Below are 9,490 nucleotides of genomic sequence, written 5' to 3' on the forward strand. Positions count from 1 at the left end.
CTGGACTAGATTCCTTCACTAGCAGCATATTTGGGGAAAAAAAAATTTTTAACTGAGTTACATGGAATAATCAAAATTGATATTATTTGCAAATTTGTTATCATGTACCTTGACTATCAAAATAAATCTAGAATTCAGGATTAGGAATTATAAGAGAATTCAGTGGGGATTCTAATTAAACTATAAGTGAATGCAATTTTTTTTTTTTTTTTTTTTTTACAGTCTTGAGGTCTTTTATTTTCTTTATATTTATCATGCCATGAGTTCATAGGCAATGGGTTCCAGCAGTTCGGGCTCCTTTCCATTGGTTCTCATGAAATGTGCTTCTCTGAAAGCAGGCTGACGCTTCAGCTGAACCCAAATACCTTTCTCTTTGGCTTCCTTCTTTTTCTGATCATTTTCCTTTACACGCTTCAGGAAGCTATCTCGGCTTTTTGAATGTTTAATATGCTCAATGCGGACATTAATTCTCTTGGCAAGAATCTTGCCCTTGTTTGTTTACAACAATACCAACAGCATGCTGAGTAACATCGTAGACTCTTTCAGTTTTGCCATGGAAACATTTGTGGGGCATTCCCTTTTGAACAGTGCCCATTCCCTTGATGTCCACAATATCACCTTTCTTGTAGATTCGCATGTATGTGGCCAAAGGAACAATTCCATGTTTTCTAAAAGGCCTAGAGAACATGTACCGGGTACCTCTCCTCTTTCTCTTTGTGTTGGTCATTCTGGCAAATTACTGGAAGATGGCGGTTCCGGCCCGTGAATGCAATTTTATATCAGTTCTATACAAAAACAAATAATCAAAAATTGAAATTTTATGTAATCCTATTCACAATAGCAAGTAACAATATATATTGAAGAAATACAGACTATTCTACAGTTATAAGAAGAAATACTTTAAGGTTGGCAGCTTCCTTCACACATATTTAGAATAACAATGTAATTCTTTATAAAAACCAAACAGGTTACTTGGCAAACTATTCCTCAAATCCACTTGAGTAAATTTACCAAGGAATCCAAGATTATTTTGAAGAATAAAAGCAATAAATGCACACGTGGACAATGACATATTATAATTATGTACTAATTTGTTGTGTTCTATCAGCCTAGTAATAAAAAATAAACCAAAGAAATAAAAATCAGAGACAGGAAATACATTTGTATAAGCTTGGTATATTATAAAAATATCATTAGATGTCAGTGGAGAAAGGTTAACTTTTTAATAAATGGTTCCAGAAGAAGTAGTTCTCCTAATGAGAATATATGTACATATAGCCTGAATAATGGGCTTGATCTATCACCCTATATATCTATTACCATTTATAAATTTCATATATATATATTTGGAATGTATGACAGATTAGCACAAAAAATCCTAAATATATTAAAATGTAAATATAAAAAAGAAAATAATTTTAAATAGAAATAAGGGAAAATATATACTTTTTAAATTCAAAATTAATAATTCTTGAACTACACATAAGCATCACATAGTTCAGTGAAATAAACATTTTATTCATTTATATGAGAAAGAGAGTGAGTGAGCTGAGCAGAGAGCCCGACACAGAACTTGATCCCAGAACCCTGGGATCATGGCCGGAGCCAAAGGCAAACACTCAACTTACTGAGCCACTCAGGTGCCCAAAATATAAATTTTACTGAATTTTACATACACCTGGAATTAATGTAACATTGTGTGTCAACTATACTTAAGTAAGTTTTTTAAAAGATTTATTTATTTTAGAGAGGGGGGAGGGACACCCGGGGAGGGAAAATCTCAAACAGATTCCCTGCTGAGCATAGAGGTCAACAGGAGGCTCCATCTCCTTACCCTGAGATCATGACCTGAGTCAAAATTAGAGGATTTGGATTCTCAACTAACCAGGCCACTCAGGTGCCCCTCAATGAAATTGTTTTAATTAATTTTAAAAATTTTATATATATGAGAATAGCAAAAATTAATGAGTTACGACATTAACTGTTGGTGATTACTGCTGAGAATGTCAACTGTTATGTGTAATTAGGGAGCCATTTGGCAATATCTGGAAAATTTGACCACAGTCATCTTATAAGATCTATTAATTTTACATCTAATTATCCACAGTGGAGAAACTCTCTCACATGTACATAAAGGTTTTCATAACAGTGAGGTTTATATTGAAAAAAAAAAAGTATGGAAAAAATGTGTTCTTAATTTTTGAGTCAGTGAAATATATCTATGTGTATCAATATGAGTTGCATTTCATAATGATAGCATCGTACAATAACTGGCATTTGTAAAAAGACTAAAATTTCATAGCGTCTGATAGAAATTTTATAAATTTAAAATACAGTAGCAGTGGTATGTGGTATGGATAGATATTTTCATATTAAATAAAGTACAGAAATGTTAATTGGGAGAAATTTGGCACTTCAGAATAGTACTCATGTTGGAAAGGGAAAGGGGGATTGGTAGTCTATATAACTGACTATAACGTTCATAATTGTTCAGATATAACTGAGAAACAAAGAGAGAGAGAGCATATGCATTTGTCACATCTCTTTTGAGGTTTCTACATATTTGATATATTTCACAATCTGAAAAAATACCGAAATATAATTGCACATATTCTTTAGATTGCTGTATTCTTTGGTTATTATCTTACGTACTGTTCTTTTAAAATAAAAGAAAGGAAAACATTATAAAATCAAATCAGTGAAATTATTCCACAAAACTAAATATGATATTGAGAACATAAATTCCTAGACATGAAGATCTTAATGTCAAAAGTCCAAAAAATTCAATTTCAAAAATTGACTTCACACTTCCAGCTCCAAGATATTCCCTAATATATTAAAACCATCTTGATGCCACTTACAAGAACTAGTTAAATAATTTTAATATATCTAATTTTCTCTCCCCAAATGGAGGAAACACCTCCTCACATATTGCTTTGTAATGAACTTCACAACAAAGTGAAAAGTTGAAAAACAAAGCAAAGATAAGGCAAGGTGCTGAATGTTGTTTTGCATAGGTAATTTTATATACAATTTCATGTTAACTGAGAAATGAGCTATTGAAAAATACGTATGGAATCTGATTTTTTTTAATGTTTAATTGAAGACTGACTTCTGGATATTAAAAGAAATATGAGATATGTCAAAGAATGTAACCATCTGCTATTGAAAATCTAACTTTGCTTGGTAATTTCCTGGTGTCAGTGTCTCTGGTGATATACTAAATTATAGGAGATCTGAAGTATGGAGATTTAACAACTCTCTAATTAAAACGGCAGCATTTGTGCAACAGATGAAGACTATTTCAGAATAAATTAATATCAATAAAAACCAAGAAACTAGCCTGGGTGTTTTGTGGGAAGCTGCCAGAGCAGTCATGAGGGGTAGAATAATTTGCTTCTTGGCAACAGCAGCACAAAAAGTATACATTGAGTACCAGTGTCAATTAGAAGAAGTTAATGAGATGTAAAGAGCAACATAATAAAACAGGTATCCTAGGACCCTCCAACTTTTGATTAGATTGAGAGAAACTAAATTCTTTGTGGTGAATAACACAGACAATGTGTTAAAGCTTAATGAACAAAAGCACTATGAAAGGGAAGTAAATTTAACAAATTACTTACATATGGTCAGAATGCAAAAAGTAGGAAAATATATTTAATAAGAATAATTTTCTGCTTAAATATTAAATATGAAAAATATTTTGGAATTTTTGGCATATAGTAAATTCTTGCATGTTGAAAATTCTCTGGAAAGAACATTCCTACATGAATGAATATGCTATAGATTGAAAGGTAACTTTATTTCTTCTCAGACTTTGTGAAATACAGGAATCTATTGAATAATTAAGTTTCAAAAACATTACATGAACTGAGTTTGTAAATTTACAGATTTTGCTTTTTGTAAGGAGATATATTGAAATTAAATATGAATCTTGTACAATTTTTTAAAAAGTTTTAAATTTAAGATGCATTCAGTAATTTACTTAATGCTGTATAATGTTTCTTTCATAGGATTTTATGATAAATATTTTAAATGAATACATGTAAATAAAATCAGCAACTAATACATAATCAGTAGCAAAGTTTTAAAGATTGCCATTGAAATTTGTCATAGCAAACCCTGACAGCAAGGAGTTTACCATATTTTTTTTCAAGTTATAGCTGAAAGCAAGTTATAAGTTTGTAAAGGTTAGATAGAACGTAGATCTACTGTTCTCTCATTCTTTTGCTTAAAGATAAAGTCTTTTAAAATAATACACACGGGTCTTTCCATCTTGGTAGCAGAGTATGTCAAAGCACAAAAAGTTCTCATGGAAGTAAAGAATTATGCATCAATCTTCAGAATAAAAATGGAAATCCAGTGTAAAGTCCCCAGAATTTGAGAGTGATTTTTCCTTAAAGGGATCTGCTAATTAAAAGTTAAAAAGTCAGTCAAGTTATGGAATGAATAAGTCACAAGAATAAAAGGGCAAAACAAAAAGAATGTAGTCAATAATAGTATAATAATGTTGTATAGCGATAGTGACTACACTTGTGGTTGGGATAGTCCAAACTTGTGGGATCACTATGTTGTATACCTGAAACTAATAAAACGTTATGTGTCGACAACATTCAAATTAAAAAAAAAAAAAAAAAAAGGAATTTAAAAAAAAAAAAAAGAGGCTCAGCAAATCTTTCCATACCCTATGGAACTAGGAAGACAAAATTTGGAATCTCAGGCATGTGAAAGCAGGACCATAATCCACTATATTCTAATGGTAGGAAAAAACTAGAATAGTTTTGTCAATTATTCCAGTACAACCTCAAATGACCTCAATCCCTCACATTGGATTAAGGTAAATAATGACTACTTATATTTCTAGTTTACTGCCACATGTAAATCTTTTCTAGAAGAAGAGAAGTCATTTTTTTGAAGATAATTCATTTTAAATGTTATACTATATTTATAATTTTTCTATTGGTATGCAAGATAGACTGTTAAGATAGAAAATTATAGACTGGAATGAATTTATTAGAAAAGGAGATAGATGAAAATTAATTAAATTAAAATTAAAATTTAATTAAAATTAAAATTAATGATGTCCACATATCAAGAAGTTAAATGGCATTTTATTCCAAAAAAAGTAAAAGAAACTAAAGAATAAAGATCAGGAAAGAAAATGATAAAATTAAAAAACAATTAAACAAACACATAATATGAAGATCAATAGCGATAACAGGAGTACCTGGGTGGCTCTGGTCAGTGGATCTATGTTTCATCTAACCTTTACAAACTTGTAACATGCTTTCATTTATATCTTGAAAAAAAAAAAAAAAAATAGGATCCTGGGGTCTTCAGATCTAGCCCTGCATCAGGACTCCCTGTTCTGTAGGGAGTCTGCTTCTCCCTTTTACCTCAGCCCTTTCCCCTGCTTGCGCTCTCTCTCTCTCTCACTCTCTCAAATGAATTAATAAGATCTTTTAAAAAATAATGATAATTGATGTTTATTCATAAAATAGCAGTGAAACTGAGAAATTCATAACCTCTGGCTAGAGTAATGAAGAGAAATTGTAAGATCTGTTATAGAAATTGTGGTATTGGGGTGCCTGGGTGGCTCAGCGGGTTAAGCCTCTGCCTTCAGCTCAGGTCATGATCCCAGGGTACTGGGATTGAGCCCCACATCAGGCTCTCTGCTCAGCAGGGAGCCTGCTTCCCCCTCTCTCTGCCTGCATCTCTGCCTACTTGTGATCTCTGTCTGTCAAATAAATAATAAAATATTTTAAAAAAAAGAAAGAAAGAAAGAAATTGTGGTACCAAACTGTCCCCACCCCACCAAAATAGCTTTTATTTCTGTAAGTAATCTGTATTTTACTACAATTATACTATATCATAACTGTATGTTAAGAGAATAAAGGGATATGATCCTTACTATGTTGTTAAAAAAATATCAGGGACCAAAGTTTGTTACCTATTCTATTTTTTTTTTCTTAAGACATATATAAAAATTCCTTTGAGTTTGTGATTTCAAACAATTAAATTAAACTAAATTAAAGAATGAAAACTATGATATGCTTAAAAGCCTGGTTAACAGTTAATCACTGGAATATGATTATTTCAGTGGAATACAATTTATCAAGTAAGATGTTGATAGATAACTGTTGGCCATATACTAGCATACACTGGTTTGTCAAAATCTCTGATATTACTAAAACTTAAATCACAAAAAATTATGAATAAAGCTGAATTTAAAATATTTAAATTTTAATATAATATAGATTTTTGTTCTGAGAAGTATACTTTTTAATACCATTGAGCTCATCATAGTTAAAACAGATAACAAAAATGTATGTACTCATTTACCCAATGATTACATGTATTTTTGTAACAGTATTTCTCACTAATACTGTAATTTTTATGTGATATAACTTTGAACTAGGCAGCAAGTTCCTTAAGAAGAGAGAATTGTTGTTTGTTTTTATGATACATAATATCTCAGGTTACTGCACGTATAAATAGGTATATTGCTTGCATTTATTGGCACGGATGTGTAAATAATTGTCAAAAATTTAGCTAACTTACTGCATGGTGTTGTTGCTGCCTTGGCATCTATTTTGTTTGGCCAATGGCCTGTACGGACCTTAGTCACTAGCTCCTCATGCCATGACACGCCCTGACAACAGCCCACAGATTCACAAGACAATGCAATATGACTTTCCCAATAGCTCTTGCAATTGGTAGTCTCACCTGTCTCCCAGCACCTCTATGGCTTATAGACCCCCTAGATAACACTTGTTTCAAGCTTACCAAAACCTTCCTCTTTTTGTTTTGAATTCACCAATCTGGTCCTGGCCTGGGAACCTCAAAACTTTCCCCCCATGAATCCTAATAAAATTATGTGCCACAGGTCATTCCTCTCTTGTTTTTACTGTCTTGACTTCCCCATGTGGCCACTGGAGGCATGCAGTGTACTTCCTTCAGGACCTGTAACAAATTTCTCTATTTCGATTTCTCTAACGGTCTGTTGAAACAGGCTCATCAACTGGCACCCTGTGCTCCACTTAGCAAATGGTAATTTAACAAAGTCATAACTATGACTGAAGGAATAAAAATGATAAATTTTCACTTACCCAGATTCAGCACCCCTAAATTATTTTTTGCAAAACTAATCCAATATAAGAAAGATGAAGATTATTAATTTTTTAATAATCATTTTTAATCAAATTAGGTCAATCAATAGTCAATTACCAGATAATTTATTAGAATATTCTAATATGCCAGAGAACAGTTCTATCTAAATCTTGCTCTTTAGTAACAAGTTTTACTAAAATATATAACTTTTACATTGGCTAATGTGATTAGTTGAAAAAATAATGATATAATGATATAAAATAGAAGAACATATAATCCATGGGAATTAAGGACAACTAGAAAACCCACAAAATTTTATAGGATTAGAATGATCATAAAAGAAGATGACACTAGAAACTTTATTATTATTTTTTTAATAATAGCAGATGCTTCTTATTTTTCTTTTTTAGAATTTATTTATTTATTTATTTGACAGAGAGACAGCTAGAGAGGGAACACAAGCAGGGTTAGTGAAGAGAGGGAGAAGCAGGCTTTCCAGGACCCCGGGATCATGACTAATCCGAAGGCAGATGCTTAACTGACTGAAGCATGCAGGTGCCTGACACTAGAAACTTTAATAATAATAATAATAATAATAATAATAGTATTTTATTTTTCTTTTTTGTGTTCATATTTACATGGAGGCACATATTATTTTATGCATTCAATACCTGATTTTGACTCAATAAATTCATGAAAATCAATCTGATAATGAACAAGAAAGGTTTTTAAATAGGGATGCCTGGGTGGCTCAGTTGGTTAAGCAGCTGCCTTTGGCTCAGGTCATGATCCCAGAGTTCTAGGACCGAGTCCTGTATCAGGCTCCTTGCTCAGTGGGGAGCTTGCTTCTCTCTCTGCCTCTGCCTGCCACTGTGCCTGTGCGTGCTCTCTCTCTGTCTCTGACAAATAAATAAATAAAAGCTTAAAAAAAAAAAAAAAGAGGAAGGTTTTTAAATAGATTATGTAAGATACCACAAATACCCATGTGACCTTGAAAAGATGACTTAATTTCTTTGTGACTCCATGAATTGCACTCTTTTATCTATTCACTTTAGTACTGACAGACAAAAGGCAAAATCTCACATAAGCAAATGTTTTTAGTTCTATCAGTTAAGGGAATAATTTCTTTGAGAAAGTTGAGGTTAGTGGTTATAATAATTTGCTTGACCTTATTTATTTTTTTTTAAGATTCATCATGCTACATATTATCCATCCTTGTTTCCAGCATATTATGATTCTGCCTTGGAGCTGAGGTTTCCAGAATGCTGACTCTACTACTGTTAAAATTCATTCTTTGGAATTACATTCTTTGGAATTTTATTTTATTTTATTTTATTTTATTTTATTTTTTGCCTTTCCTCTCCTATAGTACCTATGCCAAAGTCCAGAATTGAGATTTAGTTCCAAGGAATTTGAAGAGTGAAGGAAGATAGGAATTTAATGGTGATGAAAATTTCAAGGAAATTATCAAATTTTAAATAGTTTAACATAACTTGTTCTTACCAATATTATCCCACCAATTTTAAAAGACTAAAAATAAAATAAATACATTTTGTTGTCTTATGACAAATTATCCAATAATTTTATTTTTCTCCCTAAGCAAAAAAATACATTTTATAGCTAAGTTTTTCTAAACTATTTACAAGTTTTTAACATCTTGTAAGTTTGTGCTTAATCTTTTGAAGACATTGAATTTATAATGAGAAAATCTGCTTCTTCGAGTTTAAAACTCCAAACATTCTTGACTTTAGCATTTAAAAAAATTATTTCCTCTCAAATTCCAATTTGGTTTACCCTTTTAAAAAACAACTTTCTTTTGAATATAAAATGCTTGTAATTTTTTTGTGTTATGTATCATGTAAGTACATTTTAATTGCTACTTTCCTGAAAGCAGAGTAAGTTATTTTAAATAATTTATAAAATTTTGGAATGGTTATGCTTACAGAAAAGTAATGAAGACAGTACAGAGATTTTTTCATGTATTGCACATGTTTCTTCCCCTATTATAAACATATTGCATTAATTTGGTATATTTATCATAATTAATGAACCCATACTGACATCATTATTAACTAAAGTCCACACTTTATTCATATTTCCTTAGTTTTTATGTAATATACTTTTTTCTGTTTCAGAATACCCTCAGGGACATCACATTACAGTTAGATGTCATGTTTCCTTAAGTTCCTTTGGCTATGACAGTTTCTCAGACTAACACCAGGTTTGATGATCTTGACAATTTTAATGAGTACTGGTCAGTATTCTATAGACTTTCCTTCTACTGGGATTTTTTTCCGATATTTTTCTCATTCATTAGACTGGAGTACAGATTTTTGGAAAGAAGACAACAGAGGTAAAGTACCATTTTCATCACATCATA

At 31.4% G+C, this 9,490-nt stretch overlaps 1 pseudogene; it reads right to left on the reverse strand.

The window, feature by feature from the left end:
• Window positions 1-248: 248 nt before the first annotated feature.
• LOC116877272 lies at window positions 249-753 on the reverse strand (annotated as a pseudogene).
• Between the last annotated feature and the right edge of the window lie 8,737 nt (window positions 754-9,490).

This window comes from Lontra canadensis, unplaced genomic scaffold, assembly GCF_010015895.1.
Source record: "Lontra canadensis isolate GAN:19392208 unplaced genomic scaffold, GSC_riverotter_1.0 scaffold51, whole genome shotgun sequence".
In the NCBI taxonomy this organism is placed as follows: domain Eukaryota; kingdom Metazoa; phylum Chordata; class Mammalia; order Carnivora; family Mustelidae; genus Lontra; species Lontra canadensis.